Source organism: Cricetulus griseus, chromosome X (assembly GCF_003668045.3).
Source record: "Cricetulus griseus strain 17A/GY chromosome X, alternate assembly CriGri-PICRH-1.0, whole genome shotgun sequence".
Lineage (NCBI taxonomy): Eukaryota > Metazoa > Chordata > Mammalia > Rodentia > Cricetidae > Cricetulus > Cricetulus griseus.
In genome coordinates, this window is record NC_048604.1 from 108292381 (window position 1) to 108312874 (window position 20494).

Below are 20494 nucleotides of genomic sequence, written 5' to 3' on the forward strand. Positions count from 1 at the left end.
AAATGCTAGCATTCTAAATGTGGTTTTTTTAAAGTGAGAATAATGATACTTATTCACTTCACCTAACTAAAGTTCACTTATGCAGAAACCTCAAGACCAGAAACCCAGAAGACAGACTTCTAAACAGCCAGAAATAGGTAAAGTTATATGATTCTTTACAAAACCTTCATATAATTTGGAGTGCAGCACTTCTTTCAAAAACTGAAATCCTAAGTAAATGTGGTAGTACATGACTATAATGCCAGCACTCCGAGGTGAAGAATCAAGAATTTAAGCCACCTTTATGTACATGAGTTCAAGTTCAGTCTGGGGTATATGAGACTATAAAAACAAAGAAATACAAAAGTGAGAGAACCCTGAAATTCTGCTGGACATGGTAATACATACCTGTAATGCCCATGTACAGAAAGGTACTGCTAAATAATCCTGTGTCCAAGGTCAGCATGAGATACAGAAGAAGAGCCTGTCTTTAAAAACATTTTCTAAATGAAATCCTTGGTGTATGCCTTGTAATCTCAGGTACCCAGAGGCTGAAGCAAAAGGATAAAATTGCAAGACCAGCCAGGACAACATAGCAAGACCCTGTCTTAAGATTTAAAAAAAAATTGAAAAGGAGATGTAATTCTGAAATAGAGAAATGGCCTAGCATGTGGGAGGCCCTAAATTCAATTCTCATTACTCAGAAAAACCCTCTAGAATCTTTATACTACTATAAAAATTTAGATTTTTTTTCATAGCTGAGGACCGAACCTCAGGCTTTGTACTTGCTAGGCAAGTGCTCTACCACTGAGCTAAATCTCCAACCCCCAAAATTACATTTTTTAATTGTATGAATTTTTGCCTGGAATATTTATGCATGTGCACCACATGCATGCCTGGTACCAGCAGAGGTCAGAAGACAGCATCAGATCCCCTGGAACCAAAATTATGGATGGTTGAGAGTCACTATGTGGGTACTTGGAACCAAACCTGGGTCCTCTGTAAGAGAAACAAGTATTCTGAACTGCTGATCCATCTCTCCAGGACCCAAAACCCTGAAATCATAATTTTAAAAAATAACTATCTTATATGTATCTGTGTACAATGTGTATGCCTTCTACTCACAGAAGCCAGAAAAAGAAAGCATTAGATCCCCTGAATTGGAGTCATAGATGATTATAAGTTGTCACATGGTACAACCAGGTCCTCTGAAAGAGCAGCCAGTACTCTTAACCATTTAGCCATCTCTCTAACCCCTAAAACCCCAAAATCTTAATTAGACTCTAAGATATTTTTAAAGCCCAATTACCTGATAGCAAATAATAGTTTTACTAAAGACAAAGAAGGATATTATATGAGGAAACAATTATAAGCCTATGCACACATACATTTAATAATCAAATCCCCAAATACATGAAATAAAACCTAACACACTGAAGAGAGGACCAGACAGTTCAATTACAAAATATTTTGACAATACTGTCAAACAACCTGACCTAGCTGACATCTATAAAACATAAACTAAAATATAAACTCTTTTCAAGCACAGATGAAGCATTTCTAGAACACATCATATGCTATGCAATAAAACAAGTATCAATAAAATATGTTGTCTTATACAACAAAACAATTCAATTAAGGGATGTAGCTCAGTTGGTAGAGTGCTTAGCTAGCATGAAGAAAGCCCTAAGTTTGAGCCCCAGTACCACATAAATTGGGCATGGTGATACATGCCTGTAATTTCAGAACTCATACGAAGGCAAGAAGACCAGGCATTCAGGGTTATTTTCAGATACATAGAGAGTTGAAATCTAGCCTGGGCTGTGTGAGCATATGGAAGAAGGAAGGAAAAAAGGCTGACTAAGGAAAATAATTAAATTAGAAATTAGCAACAGAATGACAATGGGAATGAATAGAAAATTAGTGAAAGGCCTAGTAAGCCTTAATGTTCCTTGTTGGTGATTTTCAACAAAGAAACTAAGACTATTCAATGGGGAAGTGGCAGTCTTTTCAGCTAAAGGTTCTGGACAAATCAAATAAACATGCAGAAGAGTAAAATTGGTTCCCTATCACCTCATCATGCACAGAAATTAGTTCAAAGTGGACCACAGATCTAAGAGTAAGAGATAAAACTATAAAGCTCTTAGAAGAAAACACCAGAATAAATCTTGGTTATCCTGGACCAGGCAAAATTTCCCAGCTGTAACAACCAAACATAATCAAGAAAAGAGAAAACTGACAGGAGGCTACAGCAAACCTACCATCAGCTGACAGTCAGCCAAACTAAATAAAGACCAGTCTGAGTTACACAGTGGGAATGTGTCTTGAAAAAGAAACCAGGAGGCTGGAGAGAGGCCTCAGGGTTAAAAGCACTGCCTACTATTCCAGAGCACACAGACTTAACACCCAGCATCCACGTGGCAGCTCACCGGAATTTGAAATTCCAGTTCCTAGGAATCCAATTCCCTCTTTGGCCTCCTGGGGCACCAGGCATGCATGTGGTACAGATATTTACGCAGATAAAACACCCATACACATAATTTTTTAAGCAACTGAGCTAGTCTGCAAGTCAGTAAGAGAAGGAGAGGAAGAAATTATCTAATAAAAATGTTAAATCTTTGCACTTTAAAGAATATCATTAAGAAAGTAGAAAGAACAACCCATATGGTAGGAGAAAATATAACATGCAGGCAGATCTCTGTAAGTTTGAGATTAACCTAGTCTACATAGGGAGTTCTAGGCCAGGCAGAACTACAAAGTGAGACCCTGTCTTCACATAAAACAAGGAAGCAAAGAGTACATGAAGAACTCTTACAATTTAATAATGAAAAGGCAAACCAATTTTAAAATGTGCCACTTAGTATGCTCAAGGCTCTGGATTCAAATGGGTAAAAGGTTTGAATAAACATTTTTCTAAAGAACATGCAGCATAGCCTCTCTAACTGTAGTTTTTTTTTTCTTTACACAGTTTCAGTCACATTCAGCAAACTATAGTCCAAAAGTAACAGAATATTCTGGGAATAAAGCCAGGCATGGTGATACACACCTAAATTCCAGTAATTAGTAAGAGGCTAAGGCAGAAGGATTACAAGTTCAAATCTAGCATGGGCTACATGATGATACCTCAAAAAACACACAAACAAGGGAGGGGGGCATAGGTGAGATAGGTCAGTGGTAAAGGCACTTGCCACCCAGCCTGACAATCTTGAGTTCAATCCCCAGGACCCACATGGTGGAAGTAGAGAACTGATTTCCAAAGGTTGTCCTCTGGCCTCCACATGTGTGCTAGTAGTGAACACACATGTAAATAAATAAACAAGTAAATAATATAATAAAAGTTAAAAGGAAAAATCCAGGAAGAAGCAAAAAACACTACACTTACATAAATTTATTATAGCATTGTCTTATTTTTCTAGTGCTGTGATAAAGTGCCAGAACCAAGGCAACTTATTTGGAAAGGGGTTTATTTGGCTTATGGCTCCAGAGAGATAAGAAACTATTATGGCAAGGCAGTGGAGTAGCAAGCAGCAGACTGAGAGATCACATCTCAAACAGGAAGCAGAGAAAAACTTGAAATGGTGGAGTCTTTTGAGCCCTCAAAGCCTCCACCCCAGTGGCATGCCCACAGCTCTTAATCCTCCTAAACAGCCACCAACTAGGGATCAAGTATTCAAATGCAGAGATTTATGGAGGACAACTCATTCAAACCACAACATTCCACTCCCTGGCCTCCACAGTATTGTCTACAAAATGCACTTAGTCTTATTTCAAAAGTCCCATACTCTTTCACAGTCTCGACACAGTTTAAAAGTCGAAAGTCTCTTAGACTCAAGGCACTCTCTTAATTGTAACCCTGTAAAATCAAAAAGCAAATTACATACTACCAATATACAATGGCACACAATATACATTACCATTCCAAAAGGGAGGAAAGAAGGCATATTGAGATAATACTGGACCAAAGCAAGACCAAAACCCAGCAGTACAAATTCCAAACCCTGTAGCTCCACGATGTCAAATGGCTTAGATGGCTCTACCTTTCCAGCTTTACTGACTGCAACACACTTCTCTCTGTGTGTGCAGGTCTTCTTGGCAGATATCTCAGGACTCCAGCATCTCCAAAACCCTGGAGTGTCTCCAATGCAATACAGGTATCGTGATCACAGCTCCACACAATGAACTCACCTGCCACACACCTGGCCTCAGTGGCTTTTTGAACCCTGCTCTCTGAAAGAGCAGCAAGTGCTCTTAACTGCTTAGCCATCTCTCCAGCTCCTCCACTACTTTTTTTAAATTTAGCCTCAGGCACATTCTTAGGACACAGGCAGAAAGAGAAGATTCCACAACCTCATTAGTCCTGTATCCTTCATAAACCTAAAGCCAGAACCATACAGTCATTTAGGGTGAACTCTAGAGCCCTTGAATCACATTTGTAGCAGCTTTGATTTATTGTTACTTTTTAGGAGCATTAAATTTCTTAGGCCTTTCTTCTTACAAGGTGAAAGCTTAGCTGGGTAGAGTCTTTCTCTGAGGGCACCACATCCTTTGCCACAATGCAGATCACACATTCAATCACCTTAAGTCTTTCAGCACAAGCCTTGGCTGTGGTGTTCTTTTTCTCTTCAAACTGTACACTTTGTATTTATTTCTGCCCCACTTGCTCTTTTTCACTATAGGCCTCCATAAAAGTGATTACTAATAACCACACAATAGAGTCTATGTTAGGCTAGCTTAAAATTTCCTCCACCAAAGAAATTAGTCTATTTTTTTTTGAGGATTTCTATATCTTTATCTTATGCATATGAGTGTGCCTGGCAACTTCAGAGGCCAGAAGAGGGTTCTGGATCCCCTATAACTAGAGTTAGAGACAGCTATAAGCCACCATGTGAGTGCTGGAAACTGAACCCAGCTCTCTGTAAGAGATACAAGAATGGTTTCTATCCCAGTTGCTATTATTGTTCCCCTTTGAAACTTTTTGAGCTGGGCCTCTGAAGTCCAAATAGCTCTCAGCACTATGGCTTCCAAGGTCCTACAAGGATTGAGCATTAAGCTCTGCTTATAGCATTCAACCATTTTTTTAGTCCAAAGTTCCAAAGTCTTCCACAGTCCTCAAAAACAAACAAACAAAAACTACATCGTCGGGTCTGTCACAGCGATAGCCAACTCCCTGGCACCAACTTCTGTCTTAGTTTCATTTCTATTGCTATGATAAAAGATCATGACCAAGGCAACTTAAAAAAGAAAGCATATATTTTGGGCTTACTGTTCCAGAGTCATAAGAGTCCATCATGGAGAGGCAGCATGGCAGCATGTAGCAGGCATGTTGGCTGGAGCAGCAGCTGAGGGCACATCTCAAACAGGAAGCATAGAGAACAAACTCGAAATGGTGTGAGTCTTCTGAACCCTCAAAGCCCACCCCCAGTGCATACTTCCTCCAGCAATGCCTCTTCATCCTCTCCAAATAGTATCCAACTGGTCCAAATATTCAAATGTCTGAGATTTATGAGATTTTGTCATTTGAGCCACCACAAGCATATTTTTTAGTAATAGTAGTAAGTCAGATTCAAAGCTGTACACCTATAATCTCAGAACCTGGGAAGCTGAGAAAGAAGGACTGTTAAGTGGTGGAGACTCTGGGCCACATAAACCCTATCTCAGAGCAAACAAATGAACAAAAAATGCTGGTAATATTTCACTCTTATAAAACTGTCACAGAATTCAAATTACAACTTGGGTTTTCAATAATTTGGGTATTTTCTTACACAATAAAGGTTTAGTGAATTTTGTGAAGTTAGTTCTTTACTTTTAATTTTACACAGATTCTGGGCATCAACCTCAGGCCAGCAGGCTTGTATAACAAGCATCTTTCTCCATTGATCCATCTTTCCAGCTGCAGTCAGTTTTAAATATGTAGAATTAAAGTATTTTGAAATAATTGTTCTATCTTATTACTGGCCTACCTTACCATTCAGACTTTATCCTATGTATGTGTACATAGGAAAACAATATTTCTTATAGTATACAGCACTATGGTTTGAGCCATGAACTGAGGGACTTAGGTCCTGTACAGACAAAGAAGGGATTGGACTACTACCCAATAAACACAGGAAACAACATTCAACGTCATTATTCATTTGGGAAATGCAAATCAAACTACAACGAAACACTACTTCATATCCAAGAGAATGGCTACAATAAAAAAATAGTAACTATCATTAACAAGGATGTGGGGAAAACATCTCTCATTTGTTACTGGTGGAAACATAAAATGGTGCAGCTAAATATTGTGTGGTTGTTCCACAAATGCTTAAACAGAGTTACCACATAACACCAAAACTTGTCCACAAAACTGGAGAAGCCCTGGGTTTGATCCCAAGTACATATAAAGCCATACATGGTAGACCAACAAAATGGCTCAGTTTGACAAACCTGACCTATAGCCCTGAGGCTTACAAAGTGGAAGTAGGAAACCAACTTCTGCACATTGGTTGTCTTCTGACCTCTACATGAGAGCTGTGGCACAAGTACACAAACACACAGAATAAATAAATAAATCTTTATATTAAGTTTTAAAAAAGACTGGGTTAGAGAGATGCCTTCATGGTTAAGAATACTGGCTGCTTTTCCAGAGGACCTGGGTTCAATTACTAGCATTCACAAGTAACTTGAAACTATTTGTAACTCTAGTTCCAGATCCGATGCTCCCTTCTGGCCTCCATAGGTACCAGACACACAAGCATTGCATAGACATACATGCTAGTAAAACACCCACACACATAAAATAATTTTAAAAGTTAAAAAATTTAAATTATGCATATGTGTGTACATATGTAAAAAGATTACAAGCAAGCATTTGGGAAGCAAGAAGATCAAAGTTCAAGATCATCCTCCACTACATAGCAAATTGAGACCAGTGTAGCTTACATGAGACACTGTCTCAAGGGGGGTGGTTCAACGGGTAAAGGCACTTGCTACCCAAGCTTGGAAATCTGAGTCCAATTCCTGGAAACCACATAAAGGTAGAAGTAACTCCAGACTCCACAAACTTGTCCTCTGACCTCCTCACAGTGCTGTGGCATGCATTTTCCCCATATCACTCACACACACATATACAATAATAACAAAAACTTGTACACGAAGATTCATAGCAGCACCATTCACATAGGTACTTTTCACATAGCTGATTAACTGAATTCTAAAATATATTATAAATATCCAGTGGAATATTACTGAGCAATACAAAAGAATGTCATGCATGCTTACAAAATAAGACTTGACAGTATTATACTAACTGAAAACAGCCAGAGGAAAAGTCCACATACTTCATGATTTTGTTTATGTGAACTGTCCATAAATGAAAATCTACAGGAACAGAAAATAATTAGTGATTAACTGGGGTGAGAGCAATAAGACAAATGACCATGTATGATCTTTGGGGTTAGGATATACATTAGTCAGACTTTGCCTTGCAGTGATAAAATACCTTACAATTTAAGGGAAGAAAGATTTATTCTGGCTCACAGTTGTCAGAAGCTTCAGTCTGTCACAGCAGAAAGCCACAATAGAGCATGACAGTTCACATCATGGCCGGTAAGAAGTTCTAAGAGCTGGGTGTGGTGGCACATGCCTTTAATTCCAACATTTAGGAGGCTGAGGCAAAAGGATCTCTGTGAGTGTGATATCAGCCTGGTCTACAAAGTGAGTTTCAGAACATGAAAAGTATACAGTGAGAACCTGTATCAGAAAGAAGTAGAGGGAATGACTGTGCTGCATGATTTCTCCTTTTCCCCCTTTAATCCATGTAGGTCCCCAGCCTATGTGATGATACTGCCCTCTTAGTTAATCCTCTCTAGAAATGCACTCAATGTGCTTCATTGTTCTTGGAGATACTTTACAATCCAATCAGGTTGACAATCAAAATTAAGCATTACCTGGTAACTATTTAAAACTAGATTGAAGAGCTAAAAGGATAGCTCAGAGGTAGAACATAGGTTTAGCACACTCCAGAGCCTGGGTTCAATGTTGAGTATTATGAGAAGCAGCTTTTTGTTTATTTGGTTGGTTGGTTTTTCAAGACAGGGTCTCTCTGTGTATCAACCCTGGCTGTCCTGGAACTCACTTTGTAGACCAGGCTGGCCTTGAACTCACAGAGACCCACCTGCCTAGTGCTGGGATTAAACATGTGCACCTGGCAAAAAGCAGTTTTTAATGTTTGAATGCAAACAAATCCAGTGTTGTAGAAATGGTTATAATTCTAGCACTGAGAGACTAAGGCCAACTTGGGATACAAAGAAAACCTACTCTCAAAAATCAAAAGTAGGGGGCTGGAGAGATGACTCAGATGTTAAGAGCAGCGACTGCTCTTCCAGAGGTCCTGAGTTCAATTCCCAGCAACCACATGGTGGCTCACAACCATCCGTTATGAGATCTGGGGCCCTCTTCTGATGTGCAGATATACATGGAAGCAGAATGTTGTATACATAATAAATAAATAAAATCTTAAAAAAAAAAAGTAGATCTGGCCCAGGGTACAGGTCTGTATTGCAGTCACTTGGTAGGCTCAGGAATGAAGATCACAAATTCAAGGTCTACCTGGGTTACATAGTGAGTTCAAGTACAGCCTGGAAAGTTAACAAAATCCTATCTCAAACTAAAATATAGAGATAGACAGTGATAGAGTGTCTAATACATACAAGGTTTTTGTTTGAACCCTCAGTATCACAAAAAAAACAAACTATAGTAAAACTGGATTGTAATCAAAGCTATACAACTTTATAAATTTACTAAAATTAACTATGGCATTTACAATGAGAACTTTTTCACCTTTGAGATGGAATCTCACTATCTTGCTGCTGTCTGTACTCAGGTCTCTGACAAGGGAGGTCTCTGGTTCCTCCAAGCCTGACTTTCTAATGGTGAACCTTTTTGTGTAATTTTTCTTAAACTTAGAGTGTTAGTGCACACTTGTGATCCCAGTACTTGGGAGACAGAGACAGGAGACTCTTGAGTTTGAGAGCAGTCTGATGTATACAATAAAACCTTGTTTCAAACAAATAATCTCAATAAAATATTACACCCTCCTTAAATGTCTTAACACAGCCAGACAAGGTGGTTCACACTTTTGATCCCAGAACTTGGTAGGTAGTGGCAGGTGGATATCTGTGAGCTCAAGGCCAGCCTGGTCTTCTACAAAGTAAGTTACAGGCTATCTAGGACCTCATAGTGAGATCTCTTCTCAAAAAGAGGGAGGGAGGGATGGGAGCAAGGGAGGAGGGAAGGAATCTTACCACATTTAGAGCTTAGTGTGGTAACACACAACTATAATCCCAACACTTGGGAGGTAGAAGCAGAGGGATCAGGCAATCAAGGCCAACCTGGGCTACAAGTCTCAAAGCAAACAAACAAAATCTTAACATATTTTGACTAAACTCAGTCATTATAATATCAAATATATTTTAAAAAATTATATTGATCTCTGACACCCATCTTTGTGGGTTTTTCCTTCTATGTCTGTCTACAATAAGTATTCCTTTATTTTAAAAAATGCTTGTTTTAGAGCAGTGGTTCTGAACCTATGGGTCATGACTCCTTTGGGGATCAACAGACCCTTTCACATGGGTTGCATATCAGATATCTTGCATAGCAGATATTTACATTAATATTTTATTTATTTACTTTTTTAAGATTTATGTTTATTTTTCATGCATTAGTGTCTTGCCTGCCTGTGTATGGGTATCAGATCCCCTGGAACTGGAGTTATAAACAGTTGCAAGCTGCAATGTGGGTGCTGGGAATTGAACCTGGGTCTTCCAGAAGAGCAGTCAGTGCTCTTAACCTCTGAGCCATCTCTCCAGCCCCCTACATTAAGATCCGTAACAGTGTCAGGCAGTGTGGCACATCCCTTTAATCCCAGCAGAGGCAGAGGCAGGTGGATCTCTGTGAGTTCGAGGCCAGCCTAGTCTACAGAACTAGTTCCAGGACAGCCAGAGATGTTACACAGAGAAACCCTGTCTAGGGGAGAAAAGATTCTTAACAGCAGCAAAACTACAGTTATGAAGTAGCAACAAAATAATTTTATGGTTGGGTATCACCATGACATGAGGAACTGTATTAAAGAGTCACAGCATTAGGAAGGTTGGAAACCAATGTTTTAAAGGGAAATGACCCTATAATAACAGGATGTAATAACTAATAACTTGGGGGCTGGAGAGATGGCTCAGAGGTTAAGAGTGCTGTCTACTCTTCCAAAGGTCCTGAGTTCAATTCCCATCAACCACATGGTGGCTCACAACCATCTATTATGAGATCTGGTGCCCTCTTCTGGTGTGCAGATATACATGGAAGCAGAATGTTATATACATAATAAATAAATAAAATATTTTAAAAAACTAATAACTTAAGGACAAATGATGAGTAAAACAAATGAGTTCTAGGATAGAGGTAAAGCTTTGTAGTGGTACATTTGTCTCACAGAGAAGACTCTGGGTTTGGTCCCCAGTGGCACTACTACTACTACTACTACTACTAATAATAATAATAATAATAATAATAATAATAATAATAATTAATAATTTTTCAACCAGGCAAAGGACTTCACTGAGCATCCTTTTTCTGATCTCTTCATCATGATTCCAATAGTAGCGCTTTTTCCTCTTTCCTCCTTTTCAATTGTTTTCTTCATGAATCTAATAGCTACTACTGTTGCTTCCCCTCTTACTCCTCACTTATTCCTGGGGACTGAACTTAGGGTCCTATGAATGCTAGGTAAGCAATTTACCAAGGATCTACATGCCTGTGATTTATTTTTATTTTTAAAACAGGATCTCAGTCAGTTGCCCAGGCTTGCCTCCAACCCACTGTGTAGTACAGACAGGCCCTAAACTTCCCAGGGAGCTGGGGTTACAGGCCTGCACAACTAGGCCTAGCTTCCAATACTTTTCTTGACCATAAAACAAAACACAGGCAGGGTTTGGAGTCAAAGAAACCTGCAATCAAATCTTGGTTTTGCCTTGCAGCAAATAATTTAGCCTCACTCATCTTTTATTTCATTTGTGAATCTCACAGGACTAATATGAAAATATAACATACTTAGCACAATGCCTGGCACAATATAACAATCAATAGATAAAAGCTTTTATTTTCCACTTCTTAATATCCCTTAGGGCAGCACTGTATTAAAGTGTTATTCAAGGCCATTGAAATGGCTCTATGGTTAAGGGGCCTGCTGCCAAGCCTAACAACCTGAGTTCAATTCCCAGGGTCTAGGGAAGGAAAGAACTGACTCATGTAAGCTGTCCTCTGACCTCCTGGTAAATGCACACCTACCTCCATATATAAATAGATAAACAAATGTAAAATATGTTAAAAATAAAGTACTATACAATAATACTAACAAAAACATTAAGTGGATTTTCAGAGGGACTCAATTTAGGAAGGCAGAAACATACGTATTTTTTAGGATTTTATTTATTTATTATGTATACAACATTCTGCTTCCATGTATATCTGCACACAAGAAGAGGGCCCCAGATCTCATAACAGATGGTTGTGAGCCACCATGTGGTTGCTGGGAATTGAACTCAGGACCTTTGGAAGAGTAGACAGCACTCTTAACCTCTGAGCCATCTCTCCAGCCCAACATAATGTATTTTAAAAGACTTTCCAGTAAGCCGGGCAGTGATGGAGCATGCCTTTTTAATCCCAGTACTTGGGAGGCAGAGGCAGGAGAATCTCTGTGAATTCAAGGCCAGCCTGATCTACAAAGTTACACAGAGAAACCCTGTCTCAAAAAAAGAAAAGACTTTCTAGTAATAAACCATGTTGGCAATGCTGAAGAGATATGCTGTAGTGAACAAGTTATCTATTCTATATTCAGCAATATAGAAATACAGTACAACAGAAGTCTACAAAAAAATCAGGCTTCATATCTGGAGTTTCCTCAGGCCTAGAATCACCTATTAAGTTCATAGCTATATAGTATAGTCTATGTGTAATCATTTTTCATTCATAAAATGGTAGTATAGTAATATAAGCCTAGGAATACATATAAAGGCAACTATAAAAACACTTCTATAGAGACTCAAATTATAGGGGAAGACTCACAAATGTGTATCCCACCTCTAATTACCTCAACACATGGAAAATCCAACTTGGATTCAGTACATTGTTGCACACCAGTAATCCCAACTACTCAAGAGACTAAGACAGAGAGATTACTTGAGCCCATGACTTAAAAAAATAAATCTAATAAAACTCTCACCTGGCTGAGTGGTGGTGGCACATGCCTTTGATCCCAGCACTCGGGAGGCAGAGGCAGGTGGATCTCTGTGAGTTCCAGACCAGCCTGGTCTACAAGAGCTAGTTCTAGGACAGCCTCCAAAGCCACAGAGAAACCCTGTCTCGAAAAAGAAAAAAAAAAAAACTCTAACCTCAAAACAAGATAAAAAGTAGTACTTTGTCAACCAATAGATTAAAGGATTTCTTTAACTTTTATAGCAACTAAAAGAAGGCATATTTAAACAGTAAAAATTGTCCATTACAGCTCATACATACATTTTTCATACATACATTTTCTTAACAATAAACACCAAGTACCCATGTACACTCACTAAGTCTTATTTTTTTTTTCCGAGACAGGGTTTCTCTGTAGCTTTGGAGCCTGTCCTGGAACTCTGTAGACCAGGCAGACTTCGACCTCACAGAGATCCGCCTGCCTCTGCCTCCCGAGTGCTGGGATTAAAGGCATGCGCCACCAACGCCCTGCTCACTAAGTCAATATCTAAGAATAAAAAAACAAAACTTAGTCCTCGTTCTCAAGGATTTAACATTTTATCCAAAGTTATAATTAATTGCCACATTTTCATTTCTATTTCTTTTCATTTTTCATTTCCATTTCTATTCTTTTGCTTTTATCTTGTGTGAACTATCTGTGTTTTAGGGTTTTAGTTTGCTTGTTTTCACTTTCTGAAAGTGTACTGCTATGTAGCCCTGGCTGGCCCAGTACTTTCTTGTAATCCAGTCTGATCTTAAATTCATAGCAATCCTCCTACCTAAACCTCCTAAATGCTGGCTTTACAGGCCATGTGTGCCACAATGCCTGATACGATATTTCTTCATTTATTTGTTTTGAAATTCTATGGATGGAATCTAGGGCCTCGGGACACACACTAGGTGAGTGCCCTACCACTGAGCTATTATATACTTCAAGCACTTTTAAAGTCTCTTTAGAAAATATGCTTATCTTTGCACCCCACCACCACCACCAAAAGTATATAATACACAGTAAGTTGTTATTGTTTGCAGTAATAGAGCCTGGGCCTGCCATATGCTAGACAAGTGTTCTACCCTGAGTTCCTTTTGGTTTTTTATTTTGAGACAGGCTCTCATTAAGTTGTCCAGGATGGCCTTGAATTCAGTCTGTAGTCCACTGTCTACCTTGAATTTGCAATCCTCCTACCTCAGCCTTGTGAATAGCTGGGATTATAGGGCTGCACCATCTGGCTCAGCCTACACTAAATTTGGGGTATTTTGTTTTTATTTTGAGGGAAAACCTCACTACATTACTCAAGCTGGCACAAAATTCTGGGTTCAGGCCATCCTTTTGTCCCAGTCTCCCAAGAGCTGGGACTACAGGTGAATAATACCATGCCCAAATCACTAAGCTTTTTTCTTCTTTTCTTGTTTTGGAATTTTGAGATAAATATGCCTATGTATACCAGGATGTCTTTGAATTCTGAATACTAGGATTGTTCATTTTTTTATAGTCATGACTTAGGATTTTTTTCTTTTAAATTTCATTTTACATTTCAACCACAATTCTCCCTCCCACTCCTCCTCCTGTCCCCCCAACCCACCCCCAGTCCACTCCTCCTCATTGGTAAGGGCTGCCATGGGAAGTCAACAAAGTCTGATACAATAGGTTGGGGAAGGGCCAAGCCCCTCTCCCATGCATTACGCCTGAACATGGCATCCCACCATAGGGAATGGGCTCCAACAGGCTAGCTCATGTATCAGGTTTGTATCCTGGTCCCACTGCCAGGGGCTCCTCTGATAGTCCAAGTTTCACAACTGTTTCCCACATACAGAGGGGTCCCCCGGAGTCTCTACCACTGTTGGTCTAGAGTTCATGAGTTTCCATGCTTGGTTCAGCTGTCTCTGAAGATTTCTCCAAGAACCAGGTCTAGCTCCAGGAATCCAGTTGAAGAGAGGAAGGAGAGATTATAAGAGCAAGGGAGGATTTTTTCAGCACATAGAAGGCTCTTATTCTTACTCTGTAGAATTAAAATTTTTGCTACTATAAATATTTAATTACATGTATATGTATGTATACATTTGTAGCAGTATATGTCTATACGTTTTAACTTTCACTAAAATATACTATTATATCAAGATGAATGTTTGCAATCTTTATACAATGCTGACAAATTGCTTCCCATGACCATTATACCAATTTAAACTTCCACAAACTATATGTATCTTTTGCCTTACACCCCTGACCAAAATAAAAAACCTCTCAAACATTTTGATTTTTAACACTCTAGTGGGATTTTAAAATCTCAGTATGTTTTCTTTTTATGCTGCACAGATCAAACCCAGAGCCTTGCACATTAGCAAGTACTCAATAACTAAGTTACAGCTTCAGCCCTCAGTATTTTTTTCAGTTAACATTTAACTTACAAGTAAGGCTAAGCCATCTTCCATATAAATAATGATTAACAAGTCAAGAATAAGCCAGGGCTAAGGATGTAACTCTGCTAATGGAGTGTTTGCCTAGCATGCATAAAGCCCTAGGTTTGATCCCTAGCATCTTATAATCTCGGCATGGAACCTACAACTGTAATCTCAATAGCATGACAGAAACTAAGGCAGGAGAATTACTAGCTTGTGGTCATCCTAGACGTCATACTGAACTGAAATTCTGCCTTTTTTAAAGAAAAGAAAAAAAGATGGGCATAGTGATATATACCTTTTAATACCAACACTGGGGGGTGAGAAGCACATGGATCAGGATCCAGGCCAGCCAGAGCTACATGAGACCCTGTCTCAAAATAGGAGGAAAACAAAACTAACGGAGAAGATAAAGGCAAAACTTACAGATTAGACTAACTACATGATTACCTAGAAGAGCCTGCAGATCAACAAAAAAAAAAAAAAAATAGGAAACAAAGAATTCAACAGAAACACCAAAGTTAAAATCAATACTCTGACATATACATCACTAATAGTAGAAAATATAATTTAAGCCACTCATATGGCAGCTTACAACCTCCTGTAACCCCAGTTCCAGGGAACTTAACATCCTCTTCTGTTCTCTGCTGGTACCAGGCACACACATGGTGCACAGATATACAGACAGATGAAATACCCATATACATAAAGTAAAATAACTTAAAAAAGAAAATATAATTTTAAAACAAGTAGCTGAATCTGGGTATGGTGGTGCACACCAGCAATCTCAACATTCAGAAGACTGAGACAGGAAGATGACGAGTTCAAGGCTGGCGTCAGCTACATAGTGAAACCCAATATCAACCCTGTCTCCCCACAAAAACAACTGTTATGCTCAAGGGAGAGTGAACTGAAATTGACATGTAATACAATCTTGTTTCTAATTTAAATAAAAAATGGGGAAAAAAGAAAATAAAAAATACTCCATATGGCATATACCCGCATACATATATACATATACCCATAAATAAAAATAAATATTTTGTTTTGTTTTATTTTGTTTTTTTGAGACAGGGTTTCTCTGTGTAACAGCTCTGGCTGTCCTGGAACTCACTCTGTAGACCAGAGATCTGCCTGCCTTTGCCTCCCAAGTGCTGGGATTAAAGGCATGCACCATCACCGCCTGGCAAAAACAATGTTTTAAGGACAAGTTTGGTCAAACGGTGGTGGCACAAGCCTTTAATCTTAGCAGAGACAGACGTTTCTCTGTGAGTTTGAGGCCAGTCTGGTCTACAGAGTGAATTCTAGACTAGCCAGGGTTATATAATAAAATCCTGTCTTTTAAAACCATACCATGTGTTCTATATTCTTCTATACACTTTTCCATTCAATCACAATAATCTTGAAACAAATAAAACTGTTATTCCTCTCTTACAAATGAAAAAGGCTCAAAAAATTAAGTGTCATGGTGGCCCATGCTTGCAATCCCAACAGTGGCCTGCCTGGGCTACAAAGAAACATGAGTGTCTTTAGCTCCAACTATTCTGATAGCTGATACAAGGGGATTCTTTGAACACCAGACTTGGGGCTGGCCTGGGTTACTAGTCCCTTTATTAAAAAGATGACTGATGGGGAGGGGTTGGGGCTGGGGAGATTGCTCAGTGGTTAAGAGTGCATAGTGCTCTTATAGAGGATCTGACTTTGGTTCCCAGGACCCACATTCTGCAGCTCACAACTGACTATACCTCCAGGTAGGGGAAGCTGACACCAGTGGCCTCTTGTGGTACCTGCATTCACATACCAACACTCAGACATGCATAATACACTTAAAAAATAAAACCTTTAAGCCGGGCAGTGGTAGCATTTGCCTTTAATCCCAGCACTTGAGAGGCAGAGGCAGGCAGATCTCTGTGAGTTCGAGACCAGTCTGATCTACAAGAGGTAGTTCCAAGATAGCCTCCAAAGCCACAGAGAAACACTGTCTTGAAAAAACAAAAAAGAAAAAAAATATTTTTAAAAAATAGAAAAGTCTCTCTAACTAATATGGAGCTTTGGAATGGGATCCCCACACACCAAGTACAATGTACGATCTTCACAAATAAAAACTTGTAGTCAAGTCACATGTAAAAGGAGGGAGGAGATGGGCATAAAATCTTACCACTAGTTGAGAAGCTATTGGCATTTGATAACTGCTGGGATAGGAAGTGTCAGGCTTTTCTAATGGTGTAACCCCTGAAAAGCTGACCACATTCCAGAGCAGGCCACACATCCAACACAAGTAGGGCAACGCAGAATGACTCCATGGAAAAAAAAGAAAACTCATTAGATGGGGACAGAGGTGAAGGTGGATATGGGAGGATTGGAGGGGGAGGCCAGTAAATACGATCAAAACATATTATATGAAATTCTCAAAGAGTAATAAAATATCATTTAAAAAGTTTAGAGCTGGTGGTTAAGAGTACTTACTGCTCTTGCAGAGGACCTGGGTTTGCTTCCCAGCACCCACATGGCAGCTCACACACAATTCTAGGGTATCAAAGTCCTTTTCTGGCCTCCATAGGCACCAGGCATGCATGCAGTACACACATACACACACACACACACACACACACACACACACACACACACACACACAAGAAAAACATTTATACACATAAATTTTATAAATATTTTAAAAGAACTGTTCATGGTCATCCGTGGTTACACAACTCTGAGGCCAGCCTGAGGGGGGAAGAAAAAAGAATGAGCAAATGGCATAAGAAAATAGATAACTGTACATCATGATGCTTCAAAACTTTAGTGCCTCAAAACACAATTATCAAGATAGCAGGCAGAGTGGTGTACGCCTATGATTCTAGCACTTAGGAGGCTAAGCTAAGAGAATCAAAAGTTCCAAGTCCTGCCTGGACTACATGGCAAGACTCAATCAATCAATCAACCAATCAATAAGCAAGCAAATAAATAAGTAAAAACCTAAATCCTTCATGAAAAAATTTAAAAGAAAGTCCAACATAAGAGGTTTAGAGTTAGTATTATGATTAGAGACTGATTAAAGCCATTGAGACAGGCAAATAAGAGCCACTAGTTGTTAGAGTAGGAGAATGGAGAGTGAGCACTTACTAAGTACAGAGTACTTAAAAGGTGATGAAAACATTTTGAAATTGGATACTAGCCCCAAATACAGTAAAGTTACTTAATGTCAAAGATTTATACTTTAAAAATGGCTTAAAGCTAGGCTTAGTGACTCAGGCCTGTAATCTCAGCAACCTGGAGACTAAAGTAGGAGGATCACAAATTCAAGTTCTGCCTAGGCTACAAAGTGTGTTCAAGGACAGCCTAGGCAACTTCCTGAGACCCTCTCTCAAAAAGTAAAGAGGGCTGAGAATGTTGGCCAGTGGCAGAGTGCTTTCTGGCCATGTGTTGGACTGATGGGTTCAATCCCAAGTACCACAAAAAAATTAAAATGAAAATATTAAAAGGTAAATTTGTTACTGAGTTTTATCACAATCTAAAAGTATCTATGCTGGGCTAGAAAGATGGCTCAGAGGGTTAAGAACAGTGGCTGTTCTTCCAGAGGTCATGAGTTCAATTCCCAGCAACCACATGGTGGCTCACAACCATCTGTAATGAGTTCTGGAGCCCTCTTCTGGCCTGCATTGCCGGCATACATGCAGCCAGAACACTGTATATATAATAAATAAGTAAATCATAGAAAAAAGTATCCATGCTACAAGATGGCAAAAATAGATTTCATTTCTATAAATACTTTTTAAAGTAGCCTGAGTGGACGTCTTTAATCCCAGCATTCGGGAGGCAGAGGAAGGAGGATCTCTGTGAGTTCAAGGCCAGCCTGGTCTACAAGCCAGTGCCAGGATAGGCTCTAAAGCCACAGTGAAACCCTGTCTCAAAAAACCAAAAAAAAAAAAGGAGCCTGAGTGGGGATGTAGTTCCCTGATAGAGTGTTTAAATAGCATGCAGGAGACCCTGGGTTCAATTCCAAGCACAGTTTCTTTAAAAGATAAGGGGGAAGGGCAATGAGAAGGGAAAGGTTTATATGGAAGGAAGGGAAGGAAGGGAAAAAGAAAAAAACTTCAAAAGAAACACATATTCCTGAAAGAAAGGGCATTAAAGGCTCATTTCTACAATAAAGCACTCTCAACAACTTCAACATATTCCAAACCAAACATCTCATGATATTTATAGAACAACTATAAGTACAGTATTTATATATATATATATATATGAAACCCAAAATAAAAGTTAAATTAAAAATAACATCAATACTAATTTCTAATAAATACCTTTATATGTCCTTTATAGTCATCAAAATTAGTCATTGCCTAACAATATCACAAATTTTATGATATCTCAAATAAAAATGGGCAAGACACACGCCTGTGAAAGAATCTTGGCTTTTAGCCAGGAGAACTAAGTATATCTACAAATAGAACTGGATACTTAATACTAAAATAAGAGACAGAAAGGATTATTTTTCTTGCACATGATTCATCCTCATACAAAAACATGTACACAAAAATTTAAGCTCTCTACTAATTACTTTTTGTTTGGTAAGTTTTTTGAGACAGGGTCTTACTAAGTATCCCTGTTGTAGAACTCACTATGTAGACCAGGCTGGCCTTGATCTCATAGAGATCCATCTACCTCTGCCTCTTGAGAATTGGGATTAAAGGTATGTATCACCACGCCCATTCTCACTAATTAATTTTAATTCAGTTACTTAACTAGAAATTTGTTACTACTATAACATTTCTTAATTTCTATATTTCTATTTATTATGTTTCTTTGCAGTCTTTGGCCTTATTAATTACTGACTAAGCAATGGACAATTTAGTGAAAACAGAAACTCTTATGCTTTATAAAGAAAAAATAAGCCAATACTAACATCTAAGCCTCAAACACTAAGAAATAATTATGGCAATGAATGTAGACTTGTGATTGCAGCATTAATATTGGTACAAAATCGGAAGTGCAGGGTCCACTACTTACTAAATCAAACATTTTTGTTGTTGTTTTTAGTTTGTTTGTTTGTTTTGCTGCTTTTGAAATGTGGTCTCACTAAATAATCCCTACATGTAGACCAAACTGGACTAGAACTCTCAAATATCTGCCTCTCAAACAAGTGCTGGGATTCAAGATACTGTACCAGCACACCAGACTTATCTTTGACCTTTATACTCTCTTTCAAATATGAGGAAGATACAGAAAGATAATGTGAAAGTATGTGTAAAGTATGTAGACAATCTGAAGGGCACAGTGGAGAAGGCAGCAAAGGGAAGAAAGGAGGGCCAGAAAAGGCTGCAGGGGAATAAGTCTAGTACTTCTCTTCAACCTCAATCTCAACATCTGATTCCAGCCTTATCTCATCCCTCTCCTTAAATACACTTCTATACTTACATGCTCTCCCACTCCAGGAATATCTAGTTAAAAACTAGGAAATCACCTTTTCTGGAAGATTTGCACATTTCTAAATTCCCACTGTATGTCTATGTTTCTACTCTATTTAATGGGTGTTTGATACATATACTGGCATATATATATATATATATATATATATATATATATATGTGTGTGTGTGTGTATATGTATATGTATATGTATATATGCATATATGTATATATACATATGTATGTATACATATGTGCATATATGTATATATGCATATACATATGTGTGTATATGCATATGTATGTACATATGTATATATACATATATGTATATATACATACATATATATATACATATATATATATATAAAATTTTCATCTCTTCCCGGGCATTGGTGGTGCACGCCTTTAATCCCAGCACTCGGGAGGCAGAGGCAGGTGGA